At 39.3% G+C, this 19,915-nt stretch overlaps 1 pseudogene; it reads left to right on the top strand.

Annotated features, from left to right (window-relative positions):
* The first annotated feature begins 8,458 nt into the window (after positions 1 to 8,458).
* Positions 8,459 to 19,648, top strand: LOC102496532 (WD40 repeat-containing protein SMU1-like; annotated as a pseudogene).
* The last annotated feature ends 267 nt before the right edge of the window (positions 19,649 to 19,915 follow it).

The following is a 19,915-nucleotide window of genomic DNA, read 5'->3' on the forward strand; positions in this document are numbered from 1 at the left end:
GCAGGAATGAACGTGATTTAGACACAGACTCTTCCTATTTGGTCTAAATGTTGGAGGGGCAGTAGGAAGGCTTCCATTTTCCTCTTGGCTATCTAGTTTTCCCATTCTTGCAGTCAACTCTCTTTCCTTTTCTCTATGAATATTGTCCTTTCCCATGATTTCATCTATTCTGACAACTCCCAAATGTACACATTTAGCCTTAAACCTCTTTTCTGAGCCTTAGCATCACATACCTGCATATCTACCCTACATCTCTGCTAGAACATTCCACAGGCATTGCTCTCTGTCCATTTGCATGTTGAGAACACTGTGGTAGGAGCCAGGAGTTGAGGATTACATTCCCTCATCTCTCTACCCCAGTATTACCCATGTGTGGGTGGTTTCTATTAAGCGGAAACTTAATGGTTTTCATAGGAATATCCTAGGCATGGAACAGGAACCTCAGTAAGGTAGGTTTATAGATAGAGGTATGTGAGTAGAGGGCAGAGCTACTGAAGCGTCAGACTTGGGAGTGGAGTTTCTAGGACAGGGAGAATGATGGAGACTTGGGTTGATGAAGGGCTGGAAAGCAACTTCAGGAAGCAAAGCACAGCTGTTGAGAGCTAAGATGACACTCTTCAAACACTCTGTTTCTAGTTTCCACTTGCTGTGGAAGACAATGTTAAATATTCCCAAAATTTCTCTGTTATGCTTCTCATAATTTCCTCTATAAATCAAGTACAAATTCTCTTGAGATTTTCTAAGAGTTTGACAATTGTTCATTTATTCAACAGAATAATTAATTGGGCATCTCGTGCATGCCAGGTACTGTGCTAGGTGCCAAGGACATAGAGTGTGATAGTGTCACTGGAGCAGTGTCTCCATACTTGATTCTGGTAGGGTGTAGAGGGGATGAGACTAGAACCTCAGAGAGAGAGCCAGATGGATACAGACCATACTCTGCTCCCCTGGAAGTTCTGCCTCCTACAATTCTGTGATGCCTTTGGGTTTTCCAGCCAGCAGAACTATGTGAGTCAATGAATTTCTATTTTTCAATAATTCACCCAATCTCAGATATTTCTATTAGCAAATCAATAACAGACAAAGATATTTGGTAAGACTTTTGCCGATTAGGCCAAAATACTGTTTAATACCTTTAACACTAGATTTTATTACAAACCCCATTTGTTTCATATTCAGTTAGTCAGAGCAGTCAGGATTCAAAAAAAGCCAGAATTCAAGAGATTGGAGAAAAAAAGCCAGAATTCAAGAGATTGGAGGCCCAGCTGTACCTCCCATGGGGGGGACAGCCAGAAAAAAACAGGGAAATGAGGAATAAATGCACCATCTTAGAGTGAAACCACCAAGCAGGGCCTCACCCTGTTCCCTTCCATTTGACTTGTGAACCTGAGTATCCCTACTGTAACTCTTGGACTGAGTTTCAAACTCTGCAGACCACAGAACAGTCTAGATTCTTCCAGAATCCAAGTCAAAGCTGAGATTCTTTTCTTTTCTTTCTTTTTTTTTTTTTTAGAGAGAAATTTTTGCTATAGCACACATGTGTTTGCTACAGAGACAGAGAGACAGAAAGCAAGATATCATCCTCCAGGGAGGATGGCCATGGAGCAACCGGATCTCCTTCATTCTTCACTTGAGATCTTGGGCACGCATGCACATACCTGGAGTGAGTTTTAAGCCACTGGGTCTGAGACTCGAACCATGGTCAACAATGTGAGAGTTCAGGAACATAACCATTATGCTATCTGCTGGTCCCAAAGCTTGAATTGTTTTCTTATTAGGTCTATATTTAAATCACATTCTAAAATGTGACATTTTTATTGAAAACATACTAATGAAGTTAAAAACTGAAAGAACATAATTTCAGAGACCTTCTTAGAAAGACAGCAAAAAAGGCAACACTGGAATCATGAGACAATTAATAGAAAAGGTAAAAGCCATTTTTCAAAACACTGATATTACTTACCACCAGATTTCCAAATGGAAATCTAATACAAACTTGGGTTTCCAGTCAAGTTCCAGGATTATCCCTAGAAGAGGTTTCATAGCTATAATTGCTTCTAGCCGTGTTTCGTATTCCTCTACTTTACCCGATACCTTGTATCCTCTACTGGCATTCTTTTTCTCTTCACATGCTTGTTCTTCTCCAAACCACATCTTTTTAAACAAGAACCAAAGCCAATTCATGTTTTTGCTCTTTGGAAGACTTTTAAAAATCTCTATTTGATTCAGTTCCAGAGTCAGATATGCTACCAGTCTGTCTAGACAGCCACAGACATTCTATTGAAATCATCATACACATGATTACATGAGGAACATGTTAGGATTAGTGAGATTTTAGTATTTAATTATGTAAACATTTTTATAATTAATGATTTTTGTAATGAGTGTCTGGCCCTGGTTGTAATGATGCCTTGGGAAAATGTGTCTCACTATTTCTATTCTGAGTTTTAATTTAAGGAATTTCTTAATGGTTCATTGACTGGTGTGAAATCATTTTTTACTTCTTTTCATAGTGCCAAATGTCATGCAGCTAAATTTTGTGTAGAAAGGCTGCATTTCAGGGATCTGTAGGGAGCAGCGAGTATAGACATTGAGAATTAGTTCTAAGTGACTTCCTCTGTCTTGCTTTTGTGGTTCTCCTGCAAGTATGACAGTTTGGTGTTTGTTATAAACAATTAGCAGATGACACATCTGTGAGAAAGACCAAAGTGCATTAGACATGGCTAGGGAGCTCTCCAGACACATTACTATTTTTTAAAAGAAGTAATTATTTTTCATTCTAAGGGAGATAGTATAAAACAACTTTGACATCCTTTTCATTTGAGAGAGAAAATGTTTTAAATCATCTGTACTGTTGAAATGACAAAGTTTCACCAGCATCTATAGTATACTGCCCAAAATTGGACATACTATGAATGTATATTGATTCTTCTGAAATTCTTTAGGAGATTGGTAACACATGTCTGAAAAACTCCCATGCTAAATATCATGGTCAAAGCTTTTGGCAACAATCACAAATTAGATGTCTACTGACCAAGTCTAGCTTCCTGATGAGTTTTGTTTGAGCTGCACAGTAAAAATAAATAAATAAACAAAAAATAAATAAACAAACAAACAGATGGGATGATGGGTATGTTACTAGACTCCCACATAGTCAACCATGGTTCGAGTCCTGGACCTGGTGACTTAAAAAACTCATGCTAGGCACATGTGCGTGCATACCCAAAATTGAAAGGAAAATGGAAGTGAAGAGATTGCAGCATGGCCATCCTCTCTATGAGGCAGAGTTGATTTCTCGCTTTCTGTCTCTCTGGCTAGCACACACGCCCTATAGCACAAATATCTCTCTCGAAATTAATTAATTCATTAATTAATTGAAAGATTTGGATGCTAGAAGGTGGAGCAGTGCTAATGTAACTGAACCCTCATAGGAAGGAGTGTCTCAAGGCCTCCTGTGCATGACTGTTTGCTCACAATCTAGGCTGGCCAAGGCAGGCGGTGGATTGTGACATTAGAAGTCTCTCTCTCTCTCCCCCCCAGAAAAAATAAGTAAACTTTTAAAAATAATAATAATCAAAATATTTTATTAATGTATCTAAGAAAATAAAATAAAATTTATTGTAGTCATGTACTTAACAAATATTTACTGAGTACCCTCACGTATGCCAAGCTCAGTACCAAATACTAGAAATACTGTGTAAAATGCACATGATCCCTGCTCTGTGAGACTTTCAGTCGATAAAGGAAGACAATAATTAAGAAAAAATGTTAGGTAATGCATGGTAAATGTTTTGATAAAGAAAAAGGCACTGTTGGGCCAGCCTGATAGCCCAGTGGTTAAGGGAGCCACATCCCACACGGCCTACTGTGGTGCCTATCCCAGCCCCAGCAACCTGAACAACATGCTAGGCCCATGTGTGTGCATGCCCAAAATCTCCACAGGATGGAGAAATGGAGAAGGGATTGCAAAGTGACCATGCCCCATTAGGAATGCTACCTCTCTTTCTCTCTCTGTTTAGCACATGTGCACTATGGCATATTAAAAGAAAGAAGAAAGAAAAAAGAAAAGAAAAAAAAAAGAAGAGAGAAAAAAATGGAGCAAGAGAGAGAGAGAGAGAGAAAGAAAGAAATAAAAGTAAAAAGAAAAGAAAAAGAAAAAGAAAGAAAAGAAAGAAAGAAATAGGAAGAAAGCAAGGAAGGAAGGGAGGGAGGAAAGGAAAACAGGGTTGCTGTGTATATGTAATAACCAGCATGTATCGAACATGTGCTGTGAAGTAAGAAGTATATCACACGCTTCACCACAATGTGATGCCTCAGCCCTCTCAAGTCAATACTGTTGTTTTCTTCTCCATATGTCAGATGAGCCCTCTGAACCACAAAAAGTTTCAGCAACGTCGACAATTTGTCCAATAGCACAAAACATTTACCCTTTGAATTCAATATTTGGATTTAATCCACTCAGGATTATAGTCTCAAGATATTTATTTCAGGCATGGAAGTTGGGTAGTTTCAAAGCATCCTCAATATTATATTCTGTTGGGTATGTTAAACTATTTTCTGATATGCTTTTCATGTTTTAGCTCATGGTATAATGAATAAATATAGACTTTGAAGTTAGTTAGATCTTGATGAGCATCATAAATCTGCTGCTTTCTAGTTTTATAGCTGTAATAAGTTGAATTTTGGCCTATGTTGACTTTACCCTGGAGTGTCACACCCAAAGTCCTACATAGAAAGGATTTTACAGAACCAAATTAAAGTGCCCAGCTGGCTTGCAAATTCAGATATCCAGGTGGACTTTTCTTCAATCAGATAAAATTCCCTAAAAGCAGAAAGCCTTGGGGCCAGTAGGCAGCATGGTGGTGAAGGGCACCGACTCTCACAAGGTCAACCATGGTTCAAGTCCCAGACCTGGCGGCTTGCTTTCTCACTTTCTCTCTCTCTCTTTCTCTCTCTCTCCCTCTCTCTCTCTCTCTCTTTCTCTCTCTAGTCAAATTTAAATAAATAAATAAATAGCAAGCAGAAAGCCTTTTCTGCCTGGGAAAAGCAGAGATGCTTCAGGAGAAGTAAAAGCGATTAGAAGTGTCACTGTGCTGCACTGGCTTACTGGGTGCCTGATATGTGTTACCCAGTGTCTTAAGCACTAAGTAAATAGTGGGTTTTTCTGTAAATTAAATATTAATGAGAAAGTCCTTTTGTAATATAAAATTGCCTGCAAATAATGCTATCAAAATCCAAGTCTCATAGCCATGACTGTCTGTTCACAGGACATCACATAGATGGACACAAACGAAGTCTACCTCTTCATTCTCTACGTAACCATGGCATCAATGTTCACCATCCCCCCAGAATTCATTACATTTTTTGGATATTCCTGTATTTCCTGTTCTTCCTCTGGATCCGTTTTCTTGCGCATCTCTAACATAAGGCTTATTACTTGGTCTGTATCATTGGAGAGCATCATCAGCACCAAAAATGCACTTCACATTTGCCAGCCAAATACGCGTAGGCTTTGCATTACGATTTAGCAATAAGAAGCTTCTAATCCTTTGTGAAGAGGGATTATAAATCAATATAAGTCAATCACCAATTGATTTTCCCTTCTTAGCAGAAAAAAAAAAAACTATTTATGGAAATAAACAGTTAAAATAAAATAGATTCATTGAAACAAATCTGTCATACCAGAAAACACTTTCTACTTTAAGCTGTTAATATATGCTATTTTCAGGGCCAGCAGGTGGCATAGAGGTTAAAGATGCTGGATTCCTACATGGCCAACCATGGTTCAAGTCCTGGACCTGGTGGCTACCTTTCTCACTTTCTCACACTTTCTCACTTCTTCTCTCTCTCTCTCTCTGCCTCTCTCTGATCAAATTGGAAAATAATAAATAAAGTTAAAGTAAAAATAACTCTGAAAAAATACGTGCTGATTTCAGTAATAAAACATATTTATCATAAAACTTCGAAAGATCAATTACTGAGAAGTTAGCTATAAATGAAGTTTTGAAACTGAACTTTATTCTCCAGGGACTTTTTTTCAACATTTATTTATTTAGTCATGATAGAGAGCATGTGTGTGTGCATGCATTAGGGAGGCATCCTGAACAAGGTCTTACCACACCACAATCCTCTAACCCCAGCCCTGCAGCTCTTCAGGACTGTGAGCATTCATGTGGATGCCTCTCTTGTTTCTAGGCTGCAAATCTGGGTATCCAAATCTGCCATTGGCTATGTGCCTTCGGGTACTGTAGTAAAATTTGCTATTGACTATGCCACCTCTGGGCTGGTCTAGGCGGGGCTGGGTCAAATTTTATTTAAACTAAAATTCTTGTTTTGAACTTAACCTGGTTTGTAAATTCAAAATACACATATGATTTTGTTTTTTATTTTCATGCACAGTAAGAGAGACAACTTTAGCAGGAAAACTCAATGTGCTTTATAGTTCTGTTATTCATCTTTTTGGTTTTTTAAGAGAGAGATTTTTGCTATAGGGTGTTTGTGCTCACTGGAGAGAGACAGAGACAGAGACAGAAAGCAAGAAATCACCCCTCATCCCCGAGGGTGGGATGGCTACACCATAATCCCTTCACCAGTCTCCTCTTGGGATTTTGAGCATACGCACACATGCGCCCCATGTGAGTTTGAAGCTACTAGGTCCAGGACTCAAATCACGGTCAGCCCATCTGGTAGTCTAGCTAAGTAATCATTACACCATCTGCTGGTCCCTGTCATTCGTCCTTTTATCCATCATTCTTCTATCTATACGTCTTTCCATCCAACTATCTGTTCATTTTCACTTACCAATAGCATGAGTTTATATTGAGCTATGTGCTAGGCAAAACATCATTCTCATTTTTCTGTCTCTTGGAGTTTCCAGTCCATTAGGATGAGAAGAGAGACCCAAATAACCATGGTCCGAGGAATACAAGATAAGCGTTATATAGCTATGTACTCTATGGTGTAGATCCCTCCCTTCCTCCCCTCCCCAAAAAAATATAAAAATAAAAATGTCTGTGTTGAGACTTTGTTGCATTATAAAGATATGAAGTGAAAACATAATTCTTTCACAGTCCCAAAGTGGGGCCTTTGGATGTTATAAGGTCATTAGTGTGGAACCCCTATACCTAAGTTCTATGGGTTTATAAGAGGGAAAGGAGATGAGAACAGGCAGAATAGTTGTGGACAACTGCTCTTCTCAAGGTCCTACCTTCTGCCATGTTGTAACCTCACCAGAAGTTGGCTTCTAGACCATGGATCTCCAGACTGTGAGCTGAATAAACCTCTGTTCTTATGACTCACCCAATTTCAGGTACTTCTTTAAGCAACACGATAGTGGATTAATACAGTCACACACACCCCCAAGATTGTGTGAAGAATAATCCCACCCTCGAGACTTGGAATAGGGTGTTTGTGCTCACTGGAGAGAGACAGAGACAGAGACAGAAAGCAAGAAATCACCCCTCATCCCCGAGGGTGGGATGGCTACACCATAATCCCTTCACCAGTCTCCTCTTGGGATTTTGAGCATACGCACACATGCGCCCCATGTGAGTTTGAAGCTACTAGGTCCAGGACTCAAATCACGGTCAGCCCATCTGGTAGTCTAGCTAAGTAATCATTACACCATCTGCTGGTCCCTGTCATTCGTCCTTTTATCCATCATTCTTCTATCTATACGTCTTTCCATCCAACTATCTGTTCATTTTCACTTACCAATAGCATGAGTTTATATTGAGCTATGTGCTAGGCAAAACATCATTCTCATTTTTCTGTCTCTTGGAGTTTCCAGTCCATTAGGATGAGAAGAGAGACCCAAATAACCATGGTCCGAGGAATACAAGATAAGCGTTATATAGCTATGTACTCTATGGTGTAGATCCCTCCCTTCCTCCCCTCCCCAAAAAAATATAAAAATAAAAATGTCTGTGTTGAGACTTTGTTGCATTATAAAGATATGAAGTGAAAACATAATTCTTTCACAGTCCCAAAGTGGGGCCTTTGGATGTTATAAGGTCATTAGTGTGGAACCCCTATACCTAAGTTCTATGGGTTTATAAGAGGGAAAGGAGATGAGAACAGGCAGAATAGTTGTGGACAACTGCTCTTCTCAAGGTCCTACCTTCTGCCATGTTGTAACCTCACCAGAAGTTGGCTTCTAGACCATGGATCTCCAGACTGTGAGCTGAATAAACCTCTGTTCTTATGACTCACCCAATTTCAGGTACTTCTTTAAGCAACACGATAGTGGATTAATACAGTCACACACACCCCCAAGATTGTGTGAAGAATAATCCCACCCTCGAGACTTGGAAGCAAACCCTAAACATAGCAGTATGGTTAGAAAGTAAACCAGACTGGAAGACCCTGAGTAACTTCAGGCATGGAATTTCCCCTCTCTGGGCTCTAGCTCTTTAGGAAATGGGCCAGGAGGGCAACGTAGGGATTCTCCACATAAAACATGAGTAATCACATGTTGTCAGAGAACCTCACAGCCAGTCCACATGGCCCTCACCCGAATGAATGGTCAGAAGGTAAGAACTAAGGGACTCAGCAGACTTCTGGCCTCTCTCCCTACATCTGGGTAGCAGGAACCTGAGAGATTTGCAAATGAGAAAAGATAAACACAATGTTTGTCTTAGACAGTTACCTCAGCAATGACACAGGAACTAAGATGTGGGACTCTCTTGACTTTTGAATCAGTGGTCATGCAAACTCAAAACAAAAATAACATAATTACATATGATTGTGACATCTAAAAAAAAATAATAAAATAACCCAACACCTGATATAGGAGAACTATGCTTACCAGAATCTCTAAGGTTGTATACTTCTGCTGTGTGAGACTCTCTTTGTCTTGGCTTTAATAAGTACAGACTGCAGAGCTACTTAGAATTTCAATTCAAACTTCTCTGTGTAAATAGAAAGTAAGTAATTTCCTTAACCCTCTCCTAAAGCTTTTAGCCACCTATATTCTGAATATAAGATTCTAAGACATATGGGAGATATGGATCAAAAGCACAATGAGATGCCACCTAACCGCCGTCAGAACGGTGATGATTAAAAATATAAAAATGATAAGTGCTGGCAGGGATGTGGTGAAAAGGGAACTCTCATACATTATTGGTGGGAATGTAAATTGGTCCAACCACTGTAGAGAGCACTATGGAGTTTCCTCAAGGACCTTCAACTAGAACTACCATATGATGCAGCAATTCCACTCCTGGGTATCTACCCAAAGGACAAGAGAATGCTCAGTCAGAGAAGTGCTTGCACAGTTATATTTATTGCAGCACTATTCACAATTACTAAGACATTGAACCAATCCAAATGTCCACAAAAAGATGAATAAATTTTAAAAGTGTGGTATATGTACTCCATGGAATATTATTAAGCCATAAGAAACAACAAGACCCTGGCATTCGATAGAAAATGGATGAACATGGAAGACTTATTGCTGAGTGAAGCAAGTCAGGCTATGAAACAGAGACATTGTATGTCTCCACTTGACATATACCAACTGTCTACACTCTACAGTAGAGACTAAAGACTGGAGAACATAAAAGCATTAAAAATTATTATGGACACTGGAGACAAAGTGGGAGAGGAGTGGAAGAGGGGACAAGTATAGAAAGGGAAATTTGGGAAAATATGGAGAAATAAGACATTTGTATTACACAGATATGATTTGTTGCCTGTTGGTAATGACGTGTATAGTAGTATCAACTCATCTGCTGTATGGTGTATGTCATGTTGGGTAAAATCTCTTCAGAAACTAAATGATGTATAATGATTGAATGTATAAAAATAATAAATAATACTAATTTTAAAAAGATTCTAAGACATATAAATTCTATTAATGGATGACATATAAACTTTAGTTTTTACTACAAATAAAGTAATTTTAAGGAGCCTTTAACACTCTATGTTAATCACTCATCTTAATCCTTCTGAAATATTTACCAATATTGAAATTTTGGGCAACTTATAAAGAAGGACAAAAGGCTCTAAATAAACTAGGAAATACACAGGTCTCCATGATATCATGTCTATGCACAACGAGGGCTAAGAAAGTGAACCCAGATGTGAAACTGTGTAAGTCTATCTTGCCTTCACAGCCTCCTAGCTATGTGGCTGGGACAAGCTACTTTGCCTTCCTCTGCTTTAATTTGCTCACCTGTAAAATGGGGATTACAATAGCAATCCCCTGTATTAGTTATTCAAAACTTAGCAGCTGAAAACAAAAATATAATATCTCATGCAAGTTCAAAGGGTCAGGAACCCCTATTGGCTCAGCTAGGTGGAAGTGAATCATGAGGTTGCACTCAAGTTGCCCACAGAGGCTGCAGCAATTTCCTGTCGTAACTGGAGCTAGATAATCTGCCTCCAGGATCGATCATGTAGTCATTGGCAGGACTCAGCAGGCTTCTGGCCTCTTTCTCTCTCTGGATGGAGATTTCTATTCTTCACCAAGTGGGTCTTTCTACAAAGCTATCTGAATGTCCTCTAGTTTGTCCTAAAGTGAGTGGAGAGAGAAAGAAAGAGAGAGAGAGAGAACACCAAGCTGGAAACCATAACCTTTTTATGACCCAGGCTCTAAAGTGCATCATCACTTTAGCTTTATCTAGTCATTAGAAACAAGTCATTTAGTCCAGACCAGAATTAGACTCTATCTCATGAAGGGAGGCATCTCAAAGGCTTTATAGATATATTTTTAGAAGCACCACTCTGTCTACTAGGATAATGGTGAAGAGGAAATGAAACAATATGCTTAATGAGAGCTTGATGAATGCTAGCATTTCCTACAGTTTTTTTTTTTTTCATTGTGTATTTACTGTGTTTCAGGCACTATGGTCTGTCCAGAAGAGCAAAGTAGAATAGAACATAGAATAGAATAGAATAGACAGAACAGAACATAGGATAGTCTGACTCAAGAGCCAGTATGCAAACACAAGATGAAACAGGCACAGGGGAGAAGAAAGAATAATAGGAAACAAAGCCTGAGGTCTAGGTTGTGTCATCCTCTATCCTGTTTTTCTGGACTTGTCTTATCGTTTAAGTCAGTTCAAATTTCTCATTACTGTTGTTATTTACATCCCTAAATCTCCCTCACTGATAAATTCATTAACATTCCTATTGTGTTTTACATTTTTCTTTTTTTTTTTTATTTTTGCAAGGTTTTTGCTATAGGGCACGTGCTCTCACCAGAAAGAAAGACAGAAAGCAAGAAATCACCCCTCAAGGGGGGATGGCCACGCCACAATCCCTTCTCCTCCTTTCTCCTCTCAGGATCTTGGGCATGCACACACACGTGCCCAGCGTCAGTTTAAGCCACCAGGTCTGGGACTTGAACCACGGTTGACTACATGGGATTCCAGCAACATAGCCATTGCATCAACTATTGGCCCCTTACATTTTTCTTTTATAAGTTTATTTATTTCTTCCATAAGAAATAAAGAAAGAGAGAGATACTCCCTACTGGGTCCACATGCCACGATTCTCCCCCAGCCTCAGCCAGCCCAGATCATTATCACACGCACAAACCCAGAATGGACAAGGAAGCCTCGGAACACGTTCCCATGTGGGTCCACTATCACAGAGCATTACGTCACTGCTGTACAGCAGCTGACCCGTTCACACATTTGTTTCATCTGTAATCTAAACAACTGTGGCGAGGTGGTCACTTTGGGTAGATAAAGGCCTTAGATAAGACTATTTCACTTGTGCAAGGTATTTGAGGTATACACTCTTAAGTGTCTAATTGTTCGTTTTCTTACTGGAGATTAAATGGGAAGTACAAAGCAAGATTTAACATGTGGTGGTATGTTATTGGAACCCGTTTCATCAGTTACAGGGTTGGACAATATTAGTAGGAAAATGCAATGTAGTCACTTCTAGTTAAGTACACTCCTGCAGCATATTTTTATTTCTTTGAGAATATTCAATTTGGGAAAGAAAAGAAAACATAGAATCTTTTAATAAAGTAAGAAGGAGAACTATGTGTTTTAATTAATTGTGGGAATTCACACACTGCCAGGTCTTAGCCATTTGTCTTTAGGCAGACTCTTTAAATTTCTTATTGGAGTCAGGATATTTTCTTTGGTTTGACAGTAGTGATAGCCAAAAATTAATTTTTCACCCACGGGAAATATTAGCCCCTCATTTGAGAGTCAATAATACTATTTTTCTCAGATAAGTCAGCGGTGAGTCAGCTAGCTCTGAAACCCAAGATTCATAAATCCTAAAATCATAAAGCTGAAGTCATCTCAGGTTCTTTAAACCCTGTCCTTATATGAATGAAGAAACTGAATCCCAGAGAAGTGAAAAGAATTGCCTATATTTATAGAAGATGAAAGCAGACAAGCCAAAACCCAGTTCTGCTTGTCCCAGTACCCTAAGTTTTTAATGACATTAATGCTAGAATTAGACACTAATTTCTATTTTTACCTTAGTAAAATTATGAATTTAATTTTAATTGTTAATCACTAATCATAAAAGGATAGAAACACAAGCATTTTTATTCTCTCCTTATATTTCTAATTCTGACCTTTCCACCTGACCAGGGACCATCTTGACTTGCCTTGTATATTTGTAGCCCTTGGAAAGGATTTCTCACTTTTTACCTTTCTAAGAGTTGCAGGTTAAAAGTTAGAAAAGCTCTGGGACCAGCAGTTGGTGTAATGGCTACGTTGCTGGACTCCCATGTAGCCAACCATGGTTCAGGTTCTGGACCCGGTGGCTTAAACTCATGCTAGACGCGTGTGCGTGCATGCCCAAGATCCCAAGAGAAAAACAGAGGAGAAGGGATTGCAGCATGGCCATCCTCCCTGGGGGTGTGATTTCTCACTTTCTGTCTCTCTGTCTCTCTGTGTCTTTCTGGTGAGCGCACGTGCCCTATAGCAGAAACCTCTCAAAAAAAAAAAAAAAAAAGTTAGAAAAGTTTTAAGTTCTCAAGGAAATATCTTTAACTTATAAGTCACACATTCATTTAATTTATCACCATATCTGCCTAGAAATGATTTGTGCTTTATAACTTGGCCCTCCTCAATTAGATTCCTCCCCACAGAAGGTGACGAGCATTCCTCCTATGGCCGGCTCTAGCTCAAACACATCTGATGATAACAGAGGATTTTGTAGCCTCACTCCCCCACTCTTCACACTGTTGATCTGCTCAGGGAACGCCATGAATAGCACGTATTAATCTTGCTGAAAGCATTTTGGCTTTGCATGTTTAATGTGTACTTCAGGGAAAATCAGCTTTCACCTCTGTGCGTCCTTCTCAGCATTTCATCACGGTATCTTAAAAATGGAGATTTCTTTTACAAAGGAGGGCAATTTTCTTGTTTTACATCAGCTTATTAAGTTTCTCTCCGGAAAATGTTGCCTAAATATTTCTCATTTGTTGGTTCCCATTTCTCAGTTAATCATCCAGTCAACAGGGCCTCAAGTACAATTTTTCATATTTCATTGCACCTTAGACTTTCTAGAGCAGAGACTCATGTCTATCCCTTGGAGATACTTTTTGTAATTAAAGAATATTGCATTTTACGAAACTATCACTGAATGGTGTTAATGCATATGAGGCTGTATCTCTGCCCCTTGGCTATTTAAATGTTAGATTGATCAGGATCTATTTTAGAATATCACTGTGAAGTTAATAAGAAGCATGTATTAGGTAGGCTTTCCAAGGGAGGAAGAGAGATGTTCACAGAAATAAAATATTGGCATGGAGTCCATAATAAATATGGTTATGAGTTAAAAAAATGCATTCCAGTTGCAAAACCCATGTGTATGAAAGCATCATTCAAAATGAGGATGTGAGAGTTGTTTTTTAACTCAGGCACCATCTACCCTACTGTGTCCAAAATAAAAAGTTAGGGGAGACATTGTGACATCCCAATCCTAAACAAGTGTAGCAGAGATGTTCCCATGCCAACTGTAGGCCTGGAAATCCTTCTTCGTGTTCACTAAGGTGTCCCTTACCCTTTTAGAAACCACCCCACTCAATACCCATGTGTCATACAGCAAATGCATTTCTTCTCTGGACAACCCTTATCCCTATCATAATTTTAACACTTTTATTGAAATATAATTCACCCATTTAAAGTATGAAAGTCAAAGGTTTTAAGTATATGCGCAGGGTTATGCAACTATCACCACAATTCATTTTGGAACTTATTTATCCTCTTACAAAGAAACCCCACACCCCACCCCACATGCAATTATTCCCTATCCCTAATCACCAGTCTCATTTTCTGTCTCTATAAAGTTGCCTATTCTGAACATTTCCTATAAATGGAAATACATAATATATTGCATTTTGTGACTGACTTCTTCCACTAATCACACTGTTTTCAAGTTTCCAAAACAAAAAAGAATGTCTCAGAATTCTCACAAAAAATCTCAAATTCACACTGATTGGCCTTGCTCAAGACACAAGTTGATTCTGAACTATTTCCTGAATGGAAGCTTAAAGTAAATGGACTTTACTCAGGCTACATGTTTTATTCTTGAAGTTGAGACTAGAAACTCCTTATATTCCAAATGGAAACTAGGGAAATGGAGGCTGAGGAGGTAGCCAACAAGAGTTAATCAATATCATAAAATATTTATGGATTCACTAGTATTAAGTAAACTATTAATAACTGTGTTAGCATGAAATATAACTACATAGCTTGTATGCATAATAAGATGACTACTGTGAACACACAAGTTCCTGTGCACAAAAGCAGCTACTAAGTGAAAGCTTTGTTCTTTTTTTTTTTTTTTTGGAAGGAGTAAAAATCTTAAAGTTAACCTATTCTATTCATTTCTAAAATTTTTAAAAATTTATAAAAACTGGATATGGTAGGGAGTCTTCCTTCTTGGATTTTAGAACTAAAGACTTTAATCCAGCTTAGGAAGCATTAGTATCCTGTTCAATTATAGTTTGAAAACCACTGACTTGGATAGAAGGAGCAACAGGGAAGCAAAGGATACTTGGCCTCAGCAGGGAACTCCACTCAGCCTGCAGTCAGGGAGGCTGCTCCAGCCTTCAAGGACCACCACCTGGTTCCTGCAGTTCCAGAGAGAGAAGGTAGAAGCTGTTACCCCACCTGTGCTGGTGCCATTCTGCCCCTCACCCATCCAGAGCAACAGAGAAGCAAAGGTGAGCCAGCCTTCGCTCATCAGCAGGGCCCCCCAACCAGCCTGCAGTGGGGGAGGAGGGGATGCTCTGACCTTCAAGAACCACGACTCAGTTCCCGTGGTCCCAGAGATTGAAGGTAGGAGCTGCTGTCCCACCTGTACTGACACCATTCTTCCCCTCAGTCATCCAGGACCAACACGGAAGCAAAAACTGTCCAACTCTGAGGCCAGCAGGTGCCATGAAGGTAAGGACACTGGATCCCACATGGCCAGCTGCAGAGCTGAAGTCTCAGACCCAACAACTTGAAAAACCACACCAGGAACACATGCATGTGTGCATGCTCCAATTCCTGAGAGGAGACTAGAGGAGAAGGGATTGAGATATTGCCAAGTAATTTCTCACTTTCTCTCTCTCTCTCTCTCTCGCAAGTGCACATACCGTAAAGCAAAAATAAATAAATAAATAAATAGCTGTCTACCTTTAGCCTATCAGCAAGGACCCCTACCCGTCCTGCAGTGGGAGAGAAAAGGCTGCTTCTACCCACTTGCCACACATTGTGTGGTTCATGAGATGGTCTACCACCTTATATTCCACCTGTCCAGCTCAACCTCCAACCACACTGGGAGCAGATTCTGACCTATGTAATTTTCCTTCCTCCAAGAATGACCAAGTACTTGTAGGATATGGAGCAATGGATACTCTCATTCAATGCTGTTGGGAATGCAAAAAAGGGACAGCCACTTTGGAAGACAGTTTGGCAGTTTCTTAAAATACTAAACAGAGGCTCACCTTACAATTCAGTAATCATCCTCCTTGGTATTTACCCAAATAAGTTAGAAACAATGTCCACACAAAACCTTGCATAAAATATTTTGAATATTTCATTCCTAATTTCCAAAGACTGAAAGCCACCAAGATGTTTTTCAAAGGTAAATAGAAAACAAATGGACAATAAATGACCTTAATGTTAGTTTCTAATATAGGAAATCTGCTAGCAATAAATACATAAAAGATAACTTTTGTAGCAATATTTAAATCAATCATGAAAAATTAGAGAAAATCAGAATTGTCTACAACTGAAAAGAGAGCAATCTTTGTCAGAATCTGTTCAAGGCAACATTAGGTTTTTAAATAAATAATTTTCCTCATAGGAATTTTTTTTGGAGAATTTTTTTTATTTCAAGTTCTTTTATATATTCAATCACATTATTAAGCTCATAAAGTGAATATTCCAACATGTGTGCATTTCTCCCCAATCCAGTTGATAATACTATAAAGTTATCTTCAACAGATGATACCCCATTTCTTTGTCCCATTAATGCTATGCCTCTCTATTTTTCTCCTTAATGTCCTTCCTCAGACTCTATTCCTTCATCCACCCTCTTCCCACCCTGTATCTGGTATTCACAACCATTTACTGTGTTTGCATATCCTTTAGTCATTCAGTTTCAGTCATAGAGTGGGGACACTCAGTATATATTAAGCAGGGACATACAATGTCTCTCCTTCATAGCCTGGCTTGCTTCACTCAGCAGTAAATCTTCCATGTTCCACCACTTTCTGTCAAAAGCCAGGGTCTTGTTTTTTATGGCTGAGTAGTATTCCATAGAGTATATGTGCCACAGTTTTTCAATCCATTCATCTGTTAGTGGGCATTTGGGTTGGTTCCATGTCTTAGCGATTGTGAATAATGCCACAATAAATACCAGTGTGTAAGCACTTTTCTGATTAAAAATTTTTCTGTCCTTTGGATAGATACCAAGGAGTGAGATTGCTGGATCATATGAAAGTTCTATTTGTAGATTTTTTTAGGAATCTCCAAATTGTTCTCTACCATGGCTGGACCAATTTACATTCCCACCAGCAGTGTAAGAGAATTCCCCTTTCACCACACCCCTGCCAGCGCTTATCTTTTTTTTTTTTTTAATCTTAGTCATTCTGACTGGGGTTAGATGATATCTCATTGTTGTTTTGATCTGCATTTCCCTTACGATGAGGAATGTTGAGCATGTTTTCATATGCCTTTTGACTATTTGTAAGTCATCTTTAGAGAGTGTTTTATTTTCCTTCAATTCATTTTCCCATCTTTTAATAGGGTTGATTACCTTATTTCCAAATAGCTGCTTGAGTTCCTTGTGCATTCTGGTTATCAGTCCCTTATCTGATGCATAGTTTACAAAAATATTTTCCCATTCTGAAAGTGGTCGATTCACACTAACTATGGCAAAAATCTATGGAGGCTAGAGGATTTCGGCCTCAAGTCTCTCTCTCTCTCTCTCTCTCTCTCTCTGTCTCTCATAGGAATTTTAAGCCAATGGCAGCAATGTATATTAAAAGGTAAAATCAGGCAATATGAGAGATTTGATAAAGCTCTTTTCTGTAGGTATTTTCAGAAATGCTTTGAGTCACAAAGAGAGGACAAGTATAAAAATTGTCCTTATCAAACTAAACTTTCAAATGGCATAATCTAATATGTTCAAAAGATACATTGAGGGAAGCAGCAGTTAGCATAATGGCTATGTCACTGGACTCCCACTCAGTCGACCGCGGTTTGTGTCCCAGACCCGGTGGCTTAAAACTCACGCCGGGTGCATGTGCGTGTGTGCCCAAGATCCCAAGAGGAGAATGGAGGAGAAGGGACTGCAGAGTGACCATCTGCAGAGTGATTTCTCGCTTTCTGTCTCTATGTCTCTCTCCGTCTGTCTGGCGAGCGCACGCGCCCTATAGCAAAAACCTCTCCAAAAAAAAAGATACTTTGAAAAACCGACTGAGAAACTGAGACTCACTACTTACACCTGGCTAAACAAATACAAGTTCAATACTTAATCATTTTAATGGTGGTCTTCTGTGAAAACATCAATTTGTAGCATACAAGAATTCAGAATAGCTCATGAGGAAGTAAAAGAAAAGATCAGTGAGTTTTTACTGGATATAGGGTCAGCTGGAAAAACAGAAGACAGAAGCAAGCGTGGAGCCAAACCAAAGAAGACAAAACTGTTGCAGCAGTGGCTGTCAGACCCCAGGGCACTAAGAACAAATGCATCAGTATTCATTTCATTATTTCCTGGGAATAAAGTGCTTGCCTCTTGATTTTCTCATTGTGTTTGATGGGATGGTAAAAATAGGCGATTTGATGGAACAAACAAGATGACAGAAGCTTCAGCTCTTGTAAAATAGCACTTGGAGACATCTTTAATGGAGTAGAACATAACTGAAAATTTACTCTGGACAACAGAAAATGGGATTGGGAAGTGTTAATTGATTAGTAGGAGCTGAGGAGGTCAAAGCCAAAAATACATATAAAGAGGGCTAGGATATGCTCTGAGGACTCGATTTCAATCGGCATAGTGGTATTTCTCCAGCGCAGCGCTCTCTTCATTCTCAGGCTGCGTCACGCAACACACCAACACCACCTCCGGTGGCAGTCCTACATCACTTCCGCTCAACGTCCGACACCCGCTCAGGAAACATGTGAACTAAAGAAGGGCGAGAGGTGCCAGCCCCACCAGGGGTTGCTGCCCCGTGCTATGGCAATAGATTTGTTTCAAGGCAAAGCAGCTGTTAAAGATATGCAAGAAGAAAAGTTTCCTACACAGCTCAGCAGACGAATTAAGTTTGGTCAGAAATCACATGTGGAGTGTGCTTGACTTTCTCCAGATGTTCAGTATCTGCTTACTGGATCTGTTAATGGATTCATTCAAGTATGGAACTTTACAACTGGAAAAATCAGGAAGGATCTTAAGTACCAGGCCAGGCCCAGAATAACTTTATGATGATGGGTGATGCTGTCCTCTGCATGTGTTTTAGCAGAGACACAGAAATGTTAGCAACTGTGGCCCAAGATGGAAAAATCAAGGTATGGAAGATTCGGAGAGGATAGTGTTTAAGGAGATTTGAAAGAGCACACAGTAAGGGTGTCACCTGTTTAAGCTTTTCAAAGGATAGCAGTCAAATCTTTAGCACCTCTTTTGACCAAAAAAGCAGAATTCATGACTTAAAATCTGGGAAAACCCTAAAGAAATTTCATGTCCATTCTTCCTTTGTTAATGAAGCAACATTTCCACAAGATGGACATTCTATTATTAGTGCATCCTCTGATGGCACTGTAAAGATCTGGAATATGAAGACTATAGAATGTTCAAATATCTTTAGATTGTGCAGCACCACAGGGACAGACATTACTGTCAACAGAGTGATTCTACTTCCAAAGAACCCAGAACGCTTTATGGTGTGCAACAGATCAAACACAGTGGTCATCATGAACATGCAGGGGCAGAATGTCAGAAGCTTCAGCTCTGGTAAAAGAGAAGGTGACTTTGTTTGCTGTGCCCTCTCTCCCCAAGGTGAATGGATCTACTGTGTGGGGAGGACTTTGTGCTCTATTGTTTCAGCACAGTCACTGGCAAGCTGGAAAGAACTTTGACAGTCCACGAGAAAGATGTGATTGGTATTGCACATCATCCTCATCAGAACCTGATTGCCACCTACAGTGCAGATGGACTTCCAAAGCTTTGGAAACCCTAATTCAGGTTTTCTTTTTAAAGTAGCTTTTGAAAGCATGAACTTAAGTGAAGACATATGCACGTGTTCCCCCTTCCTTTTTTGTTTTTTAAAGCCAGCTTTTATAAACAAATTTGTCTGAATTAGCTGCAAGAATGATTTTGTGAAAATTAATATTTGAGTAGCAGTTACCCTTTTTTATATATTTTTAAGGTCTCAATAATCTGATTCTAACTTGGGCAATCACATAATATTTTCATTAATCTTCCACCTGCAGAACAAAATACTGAT

This window comes from Tupaia chinensis, unplaced genomic scaffold, assembly GCF_000334495.1.
Source record: "Tupaia chinensis unplaced genomic scaffold, TupChi_1.0 Scaffold143836_1, whole genome shotgun sequence".
In the NCBI taxonomy this organism is placed as follows: domain Eukaryota; kingdom Metazoa; phylum Chordata; class Mammalia; order Scandentia; family Tupaiidae; genus Tupaia; species Tupaia belangeri.